This window comes from Montipora foliosa, chromosome 4, assembly GCF_036669935.1.
Source record: "Montipora foliosa isolate CH-2021 chromosome 4, ASM3666993v2, whole genome shotgun sequence".
NCBI classification, from domain to species: Eukaryota; Metazoa; Cnidaria; class Anthozoa; order Scleractinia; family Acroporidae; genus Montipora; species Montipora foliosa.
This window is the reverse complement of record NC_090872.1, coordinates 33,754,097-33,770,059: the sequence shown is the minus strand read 5'-3', so window position 1 is coordinate 33,770,059 and position 15,963 is coordinate 33,754,097.

Below are 15,963 nucleotides of genomic sequence, written 5' to 3'. Positions count from 1 at the left end.
GAGCTGAGTAGTTCCCAGTCCTTCACTAGCACCCGGTGCTTCTTTTTGGTTACGTTGGTCCTTCCTGCTAAAATTTAGTTATATGCCTATACAAAAAGAAAAAGATAAGCAAATAAAATAAATTTAAAACTTAGCACTGTAGTTCCTAATCACACTTGACATTCTTAGAAACCGAAGAAGACAAAATATGAGTTTATTAGGAAGAGCTGTCCGTATGTTTTTTGCCCCCACCATTAATGCAAAAAGACTTCTTTTATCCTTAAGAGTAACAATGCCCCTTAGAGTGAAAAAATGACTGTCATTGAAGCATATTTTTTTTCTCAAATAAGACTGAAAACGTATATTGCCCCCCTACCCGTCGTTTTGGAAGATCTAGCGCCTGCGAGCAGGCTAACTAAGGAGTAACGTGGCTACAATCATGGACAAAAGTCCTTAGGACAGTCATGCAAAACTGTTAAGGATCAATGATTCCGGGATTGCTTGCAAAAACAGGAGACACATTTTAAAAATCCATTGCAATTACCCCTTCCAATATTGTGTTGAAAGTCTGAAAATGAGGCCAGAATTTTTTTAGTGGTGGAGAACAGCGAAAAGATGATCCTGTGAGATTTTACCACCAAGGTACCCTGGGTGCCAGAAGATTCTGAGAGAACGCTCAGCGATTCCAAATCAACGATCGAGGACGAAGAGAAGAATGCCTCTGGTCGCACGACCCTTGAACCTCATTTCCTTTTAATAAAATTGGGACAGAATTTGTCCTAGTTTGCTGATTGGACATTACTTTCAAGGGAGTTTCTGATTGGACAAATCGAAAAAACGGTTCTTGACAGCTGTTGCGACAAGCAGCGTTGCGTGACTTCAGCCCAAGAAGAAAAAGCAAAACTGTTTCACGGCTTTGACAGCGTGAAAAGATCCATTTTAATTGTAGTTAAATTGTTTTGCTTATCGATTCGTGTATAAGAGCTCTTGTAGATACTCAAGATCGTTTGGAGAGCGGTTAACTAACAAAATTGAACTCGTCAACCTTAGATGAAACTGCGTCTGGGAACGAAGGACAGAAGGACGAAAAATGGCAAGGACAGACAAACGTTTCTCGTATTTTGAAGTCTTTCTTTCTGCAATATAGGCAGTGATCTCTAGCTCTTTGCTATTTATTAGTACAGTATCCTCTTTTAAACATGTTTAACAATAATGTTTCGCTACGATCGAGGGTAAAGAAATTTCATCAAATAAATCAACCTTACGCACCTAAAATCAATGCAACATCGTTAAAATCGCTCCAAATTGTTAAAGCTGTTGAAATGAATAGCGATCACTGTAATCTTAAAAATGTTTGTAAATGATGCACTTTATTGCGTCCCGTGGGAAGCAGTCTCAGCTTGGCGGCAAACTGGTTTGACGAGAAATCTGAACTGTCTCTTCGCGTGGAAATGAAGTTCTGGGGTCGTGCGACCAGAGACATTTTTTTTCGTCCTCCACCGTTGACTTGGAATCGCTGAGCATTCTCTCAGACCTTAAAAAAAAAAAATCCCTCTAGCACCAAGGCGTTTCCTGCTCTTTCTCTTGCCCTATTTTATTACAGATCACAGAGAAAAATAATATATAGATTTACCTAAGCCTAAAAGCCGAGTTCCCGTTTCTAACCCCATAAAGCAATATAGTTTATATAAATAACTATGCAACTGAATAAGGAACAAAATTAATCGTTATTAGTGTATACAGTTTACAGTGATCAAAAACCCCTGAGCTGATAGTAGTAAACAAACAAGCCTTGCAAACAATAACCAACAACTTAACCAAAATTACATGCACAGTAACTTCTTTCACAACATTTTCAATTTAACTGATACTCTTTACACCCTCTCTCTTCAGTTTAGAACAACAGCAAAAATCTTTCTCATTAGAAAATGTAGCCACAGATCTAGAGTTGGAAATTCGCCTAATACTCGAATTAACAAATGGTAAACGGCTCACCGTGCACTATTGAGTTATGGTGCACGCGGGAGGTTGCTAAGCACGCGAAAAGCGTAAGAGTCGCTCGAGGCGATAGCCCAGAGCCACTTTAGCTTCTTGAGTGCAACCTATCGCAAACAGCGCGACTTTTCCAAGCCAAAAAAGCGACGTTACACTATTTCAGCTCAAATGGCCGAGAAAATCGACGTTCCAAAACACCATTTACCTTCCTGGAGCATCTTTCCTGGTCTCATAAAATCCATTTCAATTCCGCAATTCGAATTCAATATTTGAGCAGACTTCAGATCGTGTTTTGGAAATCAATCACGAACGCTCTTTCCTCGCTTTAAGACCTTCAATCCTCCTTTTCCACTGCTGATTAATCTTAAGGCTATATCTTTCTATTTTGAGCTCTGTAGAAGTTCACCCCTATTCTACGAGGAGGAAATATGTCTTGAAAAATTAGGACTGATGCGCTATTGACTGCATTTTCTTCTTCCACCATCTCGGAAAGTTAGATCGCACGTCAGCTGTCGTCAGCGAGCGCGCACCCACGGGCAAATGGTAAATGACCAATTGGCCAATCAGAACGCGCATTTTATCCAAGTTATGTTATAATACAATTTCACTGTCAAACAAAGTAGCTCACGACTGCACATCCATTTTATACCCAAAAACAGAAAAAAAAATTAAATGTGATTGTTGAAATATGCCAGAATCTCTGTCAACACGGAATTGCAAACTTTATCAGGCCTTCTTCGTTTTTAGCGAGTTTTACAAAATATGCGAGGGAGCGGTCGAAGCAAGGAAAACATTACCTGAAAGCTAACCGTTGTACTTATGTGTTTTGCCTCTCGCTCCATTTCTCTCAGCTTTACGGTGTTCTTCATTGAAATTTTCTCTTCTTCTCATGCTCTTTCCCTTTTCTTCGACTTTTCTGCTCTTTATTCCGTTGCTCGTCAGTAATAAGATTTCCCGCCAGAAAAAACGCGGGTTGCCAAATGCAACGCTTGCACGCGAATTCCCACCAAGGAAAATTGCCCGAACACTCCCGTCCCCAGACGCTTTCCTTCCTCCCCACCTCCACCCCTACAGTCTGCACAGGTGGAAGGCGGACAGACGTACGTGACGTGTTAAGGGGCACACATGGTGCTCCGCTGACGCGCTTCGCGCGCCTGGGCTTCGCTATTAATTCCGCGATTAACTCTGGCTATTAATTCTGGTTTTCATAGAGAAAGGTGATTTTGTCTCGTTGGGAGCTCATTGGGTAATGATACATGTACAAGTGACAAGACTCCTTGGAAAAAGATTTCTTAAAGAAACAAAATGTATTATCAAGCTGGGAGTTATGTATTGGAACATGTCTGTTTATGGAATCTCAAGCATCATAACATGGTATCAATTTGAGTTTAACAACAAGAAAAATCATTTGGTGCTTTGCGTCGGGCGAAAGGATAAGTGAACTGCTAGAGTCCTAGGCAACATTGGAGCCAAGGCCAAAAAGCGGTTAACGCTTATGCAGCAGATAAATCGCTATCCAGTGGATAAAGTTTATCCGCTCACGCCATTTGTTTTGTTCAAAGCGTTGAAAAGCGCCATGCAGTGGATAAATTTATCCAAGTCAAGGTAGGTCATATAACTTTTTATCCAGTGGTAGAAATTATGACTTCGTGATCGAAGTAACAAATATGGCGTCGCTTCGCCTTCATCGCATTTTGAATTTAAGTGGTAAGACAAAGAAAGCCAGGAAGTACCGGAGAGAAGTCGACCCGCTAAACCAATATAGTGAACGGGAGTTGAGATCTCGGCATCGCTTTCGCGTGGAGAGAAGGCATAAAAGTTATCGTTCAATTAGTGTCAGAAGAAATTGTTCCCACGACGAGAAGAAATCATTCGCTATCAGCCATTGAGTAAGTGTTGATTACGTTACGCTTTCTTGCTTCGGGCAGTTTTTTGGACGTTATTTGCGACACTTTTTTATCCTTTGATAAATGAACTGTCAGTCGAGTCGTTTGCTGTGTGACACTTGTCCTTGCTTCAAAAGTAAACGATTTTTTTAAGTTCCCCGAAACAGGAAACCAGCGAGACGAAATCAAGCATGGTCTTTTCCGGTTGAGGACTTTCCTTTTGATGAAAGCTCCATCGTAGAATGATCCAAATTATGTCAAAAGGGAAGGCTACCTTTCTTTGAATGCGGTGACCATTTGTTATCATGAAGGTAAATAGATACATATTGATGTATTATTATTATTATTATTATTATTATTATTATTATTATTATTATTATTATTATTATTATTATGTTTATAGTTATTATACTTGGCCCTTTACTACTACCTCAGACACCGTGGTGTCGTCCACATATTTCCATTGCTGCGCGTTCGTATCAAGATCGTTAGTCATTAGGACGAACAACCACGGGCCTAGTTTGGTACCCTGTGGTACACCGGCGGGGACTGGGCCCCATTCAGAAAAACACTCTGATGTAAATTTAATCCGCTGGGATCTGTCCGATAAAAAATCTATAATTCAGTTGATGATGCTAGTTGGTAATTTACACTGGTTACGCAACTTTCTAACGAGCATGCTATGATCTATTAAATCAAACGCTCCTTGTCCAAACCCTATTGTAGACCTATGTCTTCTAGCATGTTTTTCATTTTTTCGTGCCATCAGCATCGCTTTACTCTTGGATTATTGAAATGTCTTGAAGTCGTCCACGAACAGCAGATGAGTGATCTTTTTTTGGATATGATGTGAGAAAGTGTATCCTTCTGTGCCGCGCAGAAACCATGCAATTGGGTTAAGACAGATGGTGAAACGTTTTACACAGAACGAGTCCTCTTGAAGTATTCCTTGATCTAATTTTATGGGGCCTAAGGTCTCCTTTGTATCCGGGGTCTTGACCTCCAGATTTATCTGCCAGTTTTTCATTGTTGTTGTGATGAATTTGGCAATTTTGTCAGGGATGCAGTGCATCTGTAGGCAGAGTTCAAGCCATTTATGGTTGACAAGGTCAAAAGCTTTCTTTTCATCAATCCGTACGCAGGAGAGATTCGTTCTTCTGATCTCGGAATCCTCCAGTATCGCTTTATCTATATGGCTAGGTTGTCGATACATATCTCATTGAGCCAGTGGAGCAGCCCCTCTGGTCTATCTGCGTGTACTTGTAGTGTTCTTGATGGTCTTTGAGCTTGTTGTCAATTACAGATGTGATGGCTTTGTACATGGTGTTCAACAGTGGTATAGGTCTGTGCTCCTTAGCTGTTGGATTTGCAGTTTTGGGTATCATCAGACATTTGCCTCCGGTAAGCCATTGTTGAAGTGGTATTTCGTTGTTTATTATTTCGGTAAGTGCAGTTGCTATTCCTTTGAAATGCGTTGAAAGCTTCTTAATCCAATAGTTGGTGATTTGGTCATGTCAAGGTGAACTGCAGTTTCTTTTTTTTTCATACTTGCAAGTAAATCGTCTTCACTTACAGTTATTGGCTCAATTGATATAGGTGCCAATTCATTCTTGATTGTATCCTTTATGGCCTCCAGAAGGTTTCAAAGTTGACCTTGTTCAGGTTGTTAGAATTTCTTCCGTCTGGAATTTTATTTGGTTCTTTGTATTCAGGTCGTTTGTTGCTGGCGTCTGATTTGATAATGTTCTTGAAGTGATCGTAAAACTTTGACTCATTCCTGTCAAACCATTTGTTGGCGTTTTTCTTTTTAGTGCTTTGATCTTCTTATCTCGATTGTTGGTGTTTCAAAATTCATATTTTTTAGATCTTGTCTTCTTTAAGTCGGAATGGCGAGTCTTTCGTTATTTTGGACTTAAATTCATTTGCCATCCACTTCCTGTTGGTCTTTAGATTTTTTGGTGAGCTTTGGGTTGTTAGTGAGTCTCGCTTTTCTTGTTATTTGAGAACATTCTTTTCTATTCTATTTTTCTATGTCAATTAGCCATTTAGGTTTTCTTTCCGTCTTTGCGTTCTACTTGTTTTTCACCATTGTATCTCTTCCAAGACACAGCTGTTGCGTATATTGTACAATTGACCTCCCACAGGTATTCACTTGGTTGTGTGGATGGTCTTGTTGATATGAGGATTCTATGATGAAATTATATAAGAAATGGATCCTATATGGACAGCGGATATGAAATCAAGTGAAGCTATGATCCTCGCAGTTATGAACGTAGTTTTATGCAGAATTGCATAGAGAAGCCTGAAAAATTCAGGACTTCAACGGGGTTTGAACCCGTGACCTCGCGATACCGGTGCGACGCTCTAACCAACTGAGCTATGAAGCCACTGGAACATCAGAACCCACAAATGGCCAGCTCCCAACGTCAGTGGCTTCATAGCTCAGTTGGTTAGAGCGTCGCACTAGTATGTCGAGGTCACGGGTACAAGCCCCGTTGAAGTCCTGAATTTTTCCGGCTTCCCTACGCAATTGCAAAATTACGTTCATAACTGCGAGGATCAGAGCTTCACTTGATTTCATATCCGGTGTCCGTATATGATCCATTTCATATATCATTTCATCATAGAATGCTCATAACAACACAACCAAGTGAAAACCTGTGGGAGGTCAATAAACACACTGTAAAGTAGTTTTTCGTAATCCTTCATCACGACCACCCTAGCTATGAACAGCTAAACAAGGAGTTATTTTTGTGTAAAAAAAAAAAAAGAAAGAAGCCGGAACGAATAGCAAGGCAAATAGTGTGGCAAAATGGCGGCAAATTTCAACATTTTCAGCAAAAAGTAAAAACTCGTGATTCATTTCAACTTCATAATATTTTCAAATGGAACTGTAAATCATGTGTAAAGCACCCGTAAGAAGGATGGAAAGCTATTTGAGAAAGTTGTTGATTGGAGACAAGACACAAACAAAGAGCGTTGGTAAACATTATAAATCGACGGTTTTCATACAAACTCGTGATTTTGTGGGCTAGACTCGTCTTTTGTTAAAATTAGTCGTTACATTTCTTCTGTTGACGTGAATGCAGGAAAAAGTTATTTCTAACCAAAGGAAAACAATACTGACATTTTTGTAAAGGATTACGTCACAAAAGGGTTAAGTATAATATTAAGAAGCATTCCAGAAAATTCTCTATGAATATATGTAAACAAAGACGAGGAGAAGAAGGACCAAGACCGTTGTGATCTTAAGAACTGGCGACCAATTTCCCTCTTAAATGCTGATGGAAAAATAACCTATAAAGTTATTGCTGAGAGATTGAAGCGTGTGCTGCCGGATTTAATACATGTGAATTAGTGAGGATACATCTCAGATAGAAGTATTAGCGATAATATTCGCTCAATCCTCGACATAATGGAATATACAAAAGACAAGAACAAACCTGGTATCTTATTTTTCATTGACTTTGAGAAAGCTTTTGATGGTATAGAATGGGACTTAATAAATGTCTAGAACTTTTTAATTTTGGACCAGATTTTATAAGATGGGTCAATATCTTCTACAAATATATTCAAAGTTGTGTCATAAATAATGCATTGTGTTCTCACTACTTTAATGTGGAGCGCGGAGTGAGACAAGGGGACCCTCTCTCTCCTTACCTGTTTGTAACGGTGGTTGAAATTTTGGCTATTGTCATAAGAAATAAAGATGGCATCAAGGGAATTGAAATCAATAATTTGGAGACTAAACTCTCACAGTTTGCTGACGATACCACAATTATCTTATCGGACTTAAACTCCGCTAATGCCCATTTTAGCTTACTGGAAGAGTTTGAGAAGGCCTCTGGCTTCAATCTGAATGTCAAAAAGACTGAAGCAATGTGGATTGGTTCTCTTAGGAGTTGTGAAGATCAACCGCTGGGAGTCAAATGGCAGACCTGCGTTAAATTTTTAGGAATTCATGTAACGTATGACATTAAGCTTTTAGTTGAAAAGAATTTTAAACAAAGACTAAAGAAAATCGAAAATGTAATTAATATTTGGAAAGTCAGAGGGCTGTCTATCCATGGTAAGGTAACAATTATCGAGGCGTTCTTGCTTTCCAAAATGATTTACCCTAGCTCTGTTTTGACTACTCCTGAGATTATAAAAGAATTTAATAGATTAGTATTTCACTTCCTATGGAATGGGAAAAATAAGGGCACTGGACGCTCTACCTATGCGTCCTATGATTCTGGTGGTGTCAACATAGTTGATTATGAAAACATGGTCAAAGCCGTAAGGTTAAGTTGGTTAAAAAGAATAACTGACGAAGGATGCAGCAGTTTTTGCGGCAGTAGTTACGGGAGGTTATTCATTTTTGATCGTAACTATGGTGTTGAATTAAATATTTTAACTGATTTCTATTATGAGCTACTATTATGGTGGTGGGAATTAGGAGATCTCGTTGATTGCGATGGCGAATATAAATATATTATATGGAACAACAGAGAAATTAAGATTGAAGGCAAAAGTGTGTTATATAAACGTTACTTATCAAAAGGTGTTAAGCATACCAAAGATCTACTTTATGATAAGACAAACATTGACTCCTTTAACGCTTTCGTAGGAGAAAGGCTTTTAAATTCTAATTTTTTGACGTGTACTGGATTGAGACTAGCAGTGCCGTTGAAGTTACGTGCACATCCACCTACTTTTACTGTTGTTCTTGATCAGGAAAACTTTAAATGTCGTGACTGTTATAGCCTCTTAATAAAGTTTAAGTGTGAAAAGCCAAAGAAATGGGCCAAGATAGGGGAAGAATTTTATTTGGAAGATAATCGTATTTCAGAAGCCTTTTTTATTGCCCATTAGAGTTTCTAGTGAACCATACTTAAGATATTTTCAATATAAAGTACTGAACTCTATTCTTTTTACCAATGAAATCCTTTATAAAATAGGCTACATTTCAAGTCCTGTTCTTTTTGTCAAGATACCAAAGAAACTAGAAACCATGCTTTATTTGCTTGTCCCTTTACTCTTTTTGGATGGATGTTATTGTGGATATTTTGATGAATATTAGTAGTTGTGATGTTATCATAGGAATCGCGAACGAAAATGCCCCTTTGCCATCCATTTATAATCGTGTTGCGAAGAAACGAGCACGGTCCCACCCCCCCCCCCCCCCCCTCCCCTTTTTAAATGGTTTTATTCACTCGTAATAGGTACACGGAAAACATATTTTAAGGAGAAAATAAGTTGGATAGTAGAAGTTGCAGTATTTACATATAAATGACGTGAAACTGCATACTGGCACTGACACTGATTGCAAGGCTATTACTGTAGCGGTCCAACTGCCAATTTGCTTACATTTCTTTGCAAGATTGAACAATTTGAAATCACTTTACTTAAAGATTATGGCCTGGACAAACAAGTAGGTTCAAGTTTTCAGTAATATTCAGTAGTTTTTGCTACATAACAACAATTTTTCCGGTTGATCTAGTTTCGAACGCTTCTCCCGTAATTTGGTAAAAAAAAACACTTAGAATAAAAGTCATACAGCGCGAAAACAAGCACGGTGACCCCATCCCTTTTTTTGCATTTTTTTAATGTCCTGTGTATGAATATCAATTGTGCCAAGTTTGAAAAAAGCTGGATAGTACGTCATTTTCAAGAGAATTACTTTAAGCTAATTGCCACACAAATGACGACTCTTTACAAAAGTGATTTCAAATTGTTCAACCTTGCAAAGAAATGTAAGCAAATTGGACCGCTATAGTCATCACCTTGCACTCAGTGTCAGGCTTCAAATACAGTTTCACGTCATTTATAGGTAAATACTACAACTTCTACTACCCAACTTATTTTCTCCATAAAATATGTTTTCCGTGTACCGATTACGAGTAAATAAAACCATTCAAAATGGGGGTCACCGAGCTCGTTTCTTCGCAACAAGATGATAAATGGATGGTAAAGGGGCAATTTCGGCTTCAAAATGATCATTTTCCGCGAAAGGACTGGGGCGAGTTCCAAAACAACACCTTTTTAACCGAGAAGAGTTATCATCATTGCACTTAAAAGCTCTTGAACAGCAAAAGCAGCCTTTGTTGCCTCTGTTTAGATGGCCGGCACGAGACGCCGCCACCTCCGAAGTCGCAATGTTATGCGCAGTAAGAGATGCCCGGTGCAAAGCAAGGGAATCACCTTAAAAGGAAAATCTTAGCTTAACAGCTTGTTCTTACAGTATTAGAGTTTACTGCTCTTCACCATTAATCTATGAGACCCGTTTCCTTACGGCTGATGCAGCTATAAAAAATTATTGGATGAGGTTTTTGTGATATCCAGAATAATCAAGGTCGAGGTAAGGGTTATAAGAAGCCGAAGCCAAAGGCTGAGGCTGATAACCCTTACCGAGACGTTGATTATTCTGGATATCACAAAAAACGAATCTAATAATTGTTTTATTATGCATTGTACGAAAAAAAAAATGGTCACGACAGTGAGTGGAACTGGTAATTTATTTGTCAACGAGTAAACCGTATACAAATCAGCGGCACATAATTCAATTGATAAAATGTTAAGCATTAGACAATATGTGAAAAATTGAAAAAAAGCTTGATGAGAACGTAAATAGCCATAAATAAGTAACTGAAGAAAACAAAACTGGAAGTCATTTTTTTTTGCTTCTTCACTAACGGCAAGCAACACAAAGCGCGCGAACTTGACATGATTACCCTTAGAAATCATGCACTGTGGTCATAAGTGACATGATAACCCATGACCTTGAGTGACCTTGACATGATAACTGTATAGTCTGCTGTTATGACGTCACAGCCGCTGATTTCGAAAATTCACTGTAGGCTTTCGGCCAATCACAAAAGAGTTAGAGAGTTGAATGTATAATAATACTAGTTAACAGTCTCCAAATTCGCTTATCAGAAATCAAAGGACTCTACGGATCAACTTGTGGATGGAAACAAGGTAATGGGATATCAAACATTTTACTTCCGATCAACTCATATCAAGATCATTTTAACGATCGGATCATTGATCGGAAGTCGCCTAATAGTGTCCAAGAGAGAAGGTCTAAGGTTTGACTTGTCGCTTTAAAACTTAAAAATACTCTCCATGAAGGATTTTTTTCGTTTGCAAATTTTTGTCTTTTACCTTTAATTACTTAACTCGTTAACCTTTAATTAACTCGTATTTTGGATGATATGATTGATCCAGGCAAGCACAGACAGACAATGACTTTGGTCCCCAGTAACCCTTTTAGTAAATTTTTCATTGCGCTTCATTCCAGTGGCCAGAATGAGAAGAGCCGATCAGAACGACCCTACACTTGAGTACAAATGGAAAAACACGTCTGTTCAGATACTACGATGGAAAACCTCCTTCTAGACGCGGGTTATCTAAAACAAACGTTTGTTACAAACCCCATGTTGGGTTCTGTAGGTCAAACGCCCTAGAGACTGAACCCAAATTAAACTGTCTCATCACCAAAACAGATTATCGAAACAGAGTAGTTTGTGAGCTATCTTTTTTGTAGTAGACGATTTACGTATTTGACATGAGACCCTTGTTTCCAAGTGATGTGTTTCGGTGGATAAAAACGAAAGGTTAGATATTGAAAAGTAGTTGGGAATGACCTCAGGGTCAAAGGCTTATACTTCCGGATGCTGGGAACTACCCCAGAAGGAAGAGATGCATTAACTGGTTGTGTACACTGTTGATCATCGTATCTTGTTGGGTAAATTGTATTTTTATGGTTTTCGCGGTGTTTTGCACAACTGGTTTCTTTCTTATCTAACAGGCCGAAAGCAAACAACAGAAGTTGGTGGTCATATTTCTAGTAGTGAAACTATCACCTGTGGCGTCCCTCAAGGGTCGGTCCTAGGCCCTCTCCTCTTTCTGCTATTCATCAATGACATCAAGAGAAAATGAGGGGACAGAGACGGAGGCTCAGGGCGTTGGTCGGGATATGTCATGTCCACGAAAGTTATTTTTAGACGAGCGGAAGTCTTTGTTCTAGCGGAAGTCTGTCTTCCGAGACGTCCGCATGCAGTCTTGTCTCGCTCTCAGGTTCTTAGTGAAGAGAGAAAATGGCGGCGCACGTGGAAGGCTAATGAATATTTATTTTCTTTCAAACATCAGACCGAGGTTGGCCTGCATGTGGACCTCTCGGAATACAGACTTCCGCTAGAACAAAGACTTCCGCTCGTCTAAAAATAACTTTCGTAGACATGACATATCCCAAGGGCTGGACCGGGAGCCTCCTTCTCTGTCCCCTCATTTTCTCTTGATGACATCCAAAACTCGTCCAGAAAATTCCGTTTTTATCTTTTCGCTGATGACACCAATATACTTTATGTTGACAAAGATCTTGGATCCGTTGAAAAAGTTGTAAATGAAGAATTTAAGATCAGAATGTTTATAACTGGCTTGCTGTAAATAAATCAACTATAAATAAAAAAGTCTAATTTTGTAATACTTCATCCTCACCAAAAGAAGATAATCTATCAACCTTAAGCCCAAATTTATAATAATGAAACTAATAAACTGGAGTGTTTAGAACACAAGAAATATGTAAAGAACCTAGGTATATTGATCGACAAAAATCTCAGTTCGCGCAATCAAATCGACTCTCTAATTCTTAAAATAAGTAAAACCGTGGGTATGATAGCTAAACTTAGACATTTTGTTCCTCGAAATATTCTTCTCCATATCTATCAATCTCTTATCCATCCTTATATTTCTTATGGTCTTACAGCCTGGGGAATGGCCAGCAAGTCAGCTCTTAATCGGATCCTTATTCTCCAAAAACGATGTCTCAGATTTATATTTTTTTCAGAAAGGAGAGCTCATGCTATCCCATTATTTCTCGATACCAGCGTTCTGCCTGTGCATTTCTTATACTATGAAGCAGTGTGCTGCCTTGTGCATGATGTCTCTAACCAAATCGCACCCTCTAACATCTTAGACGTCTTTACTAAAACTAGTCACGTGCATTCTTACAATACGCGTTCCTCTACATCTCAAATTATTATCAAAAATTTTCGAGACTCGAAGTACAGAACAAAGCCTTCTCTCGCGGAGGACCGAGGCTGTGGAATGAACTTCCGGCTCGTATGCGGTCTCTGCCTATGAAGACATTCAAAAATGAGCTTCATAATTTGCTTCTATCGGTCCTAGAACAATACGATGACCACGTAGACACAGACCAAATTACATTTGTTTTAAAAAAGAGCGATCACACGAAACGCTGGCTATGAACATGCCCACACACTGCGTTCTATTGCTTGGATTTAGAAAAAAATGAGCAAAAATTTAATGGAAAAATTATCAAAATTGAAAATTGTAGTAGAGGTATTCTACACACTTGACCCGCCTAGATTAGATTTACTATTTGCGGGCCTACTGTAAAAAAGTTAAGAATTGTAATGTTATATTGTGACAATAAAAGTTCAAAGTTCAAAGTTCAAAAGTAAAGGCGTGAAGAGAAGACTCCTGGCGATCAACTGGGACAGGCAGGAAATCAGAAAGGGTCAAACTGCATTCATGGGGTGTTAGCAACACTGAATTTGTCACACCAACGTCACCGAGTATATTTAGAAGTTGATAACTCTTTTGATGAAAATATCCAGTAAGTTTGTCTTGAAAGTTCTGGTGTTTGTCCATAGAAGGAAGAGTCGAGACAGATCTGTATATGGTAAAACAATTTGTCAACCAACCTGTTTGAAGTGAAAGGACACAACAGAAACAGAATGGCCGGAGCCGGGACCCTTTATTAACCTGCGCATGATACAGGTGTAGGACCATCACCTACAACAATTGGTACACTTATTGGCCTCAATGATAAATGGTGTTCGCATCATTGATCTGTGAGCAATTTCTGGTATTGGTCAGGGGCACCCAACGAGAATATAGTTCAAAACCACTTAGACATAGAATTGTTAAACGTATTTTAGCATTTACACGGTAGATATAGGCATATTTTTATCCCCTAAAAATTTTTCATCTGTTCGGATTTCCTAGCTGAAAGTCGAGTGATCCGAAAACTATAGGGATCAAAACTTACGTTTTCGAAAATTTCAGCCCGAAAAAAGGTTCCCGAAAATTCTAGGTGAGCTTTTTAGGGTAAAAATCCGTAAAAAATGAGCAATTATACCATCTTTTAGAAGTTCGAAAATCCTAGGAGAGGCAGGCAAGCAAGAAATTTTACAACAAATGTTCCGAAAATTCTAGATCTCAAATCGTCTTCCGAACAGATATTTTCAGAAAATTGACGTTGGGTGCCCTTGATTGGAGAGATTTTTGTGTCCACCGCTGACAATCGATCGCAAGTTTGGATGATTGCATGTCTTTGTTGCAACCAAGATGGCTGCAAGCTCACGATATCAAGAGAAGTCTACAATGAAGCAAGGGATAGCACGTGTTGCCAAAGGTATGCAACCAGTGTCCACAAGTCCATACAATCGTGGAGCAAATCAAGTCCAACAGATATAGCGACCCGTAGTTAGCCGTCAATGCGTAATCTACCAGTTTAAATGCCATCTGTGTGATACCCATTGAAGAACATAGAACTTCCACCCCTGGAACACAGGGATGTCAAAGGGTTGCAAATCCACAGCTATCAAATAAGTTCTCCGTTTTGAAGAAATTCCAAGGGAAACTAGAGTGATTTACGAAATGCTATTCATGCGTGAGAGGAAACCAAAATACAACTGTCAATAAGACTCAATTCGTGCAAAAGTGATCTTATAAAACACAATACCGGGTTCACACTGATTGGATGGCTGATGTACAAGTCAAGATAACATCAAACCCAATTGCCGGCCGATGGTTGGTTTTCACTCACGTGGTCAAAAGCCATGTTTTTCAACGAAAACAAAAGAAAACGTTTGCATAATAATAGAGTTAAACTTGAATTCCCGGAGGATTTGGACGGGGCTCCAACATGGCCACCGTTTCTTTGTTTAGGGGCTCCAACTTGGCGGCCGTGTCGAAACAGATTCACTTTCTCGTAAGCTCCTCCTGTCCTCGTCATTTACATGTCGTTTATTTAATTCGGGAGTTTCAGCAATGACGACGTCGATGGCAACGACAACGCCAAAAGGGAAGAATATTATTGGTTAAAAAAGGAATAACCATGCTGCACGTGCGGTGTGGCGTACGCATTTCAGTGCATTTTTTTGCCGTGCTGTGTGAAACAAGAACGTGAAATCACCAAATTTCAGGTTTTGACGACGGCTTGAGGCAGGAGCCCATGTGAATGTACAACAATCGAACCATTCATAATTCTACAAGTTTACTTCTAAACCGTTCGTTCTAATCCAGTTGTATGATAGTTCACTGGTATTGTTCAAGGTGCACGAGATGAAATAATCGCCAAATACTTACGATAGCGCTAAGTTATATTTAAAGCGACGTTTTCGTTGACGTCCTAACGTAGATCTGCTACAGCGACATCGACGAAAACATCGTGAGTCTTTCGCCAATATCCTATCTCGTTCAGGTCGCCCAATGTATCCTAAAACATAATTATAACATTAAACGAGACTTACCTGTAAGCTGAGGTTTGATTAGGATATCTCCGAGCATTTACCCTCCTAACCATGATACACCACAGAAGACAGACCACAACACCGGGAACTAGATGCCCTGCTCTTTGCGACAAGTGTGTGGGTTATTTTACGTCTCACAGGATTATGAACATTGAAGGATTGTGAGACGTGGCCTACGGTTTATCGTCTTTATCCGAGAAGACTAGACCATTTGCAAAGGCAGCACTTTCTGCTCAGTTATTTAAAGACCCTGAGTGTTGGTCCGGCTGGAGTTGAACTCACGACCTCCCGCGTGACAGCCCGGTGCTCAACAAACTGAGCTACCGGTGCGCGGTCATCAGTCTGGAACGAAGGAGTCACATGAGATGCGCATGGGCAGAGCTGGCCAGTATTCTACGTAAAAGGAACGAAGGAACCGGGAGGGTGGGATACGGGCATGTGACTCCTTCGTTCCACAGTGATGACATGATAGAAACCTAATAGAACTTTAACTTACCAGTCAATGTCACTACGGAGTGACATGAGATTTCAAAACCGTGTGCCACGAATCCAAAAATAGA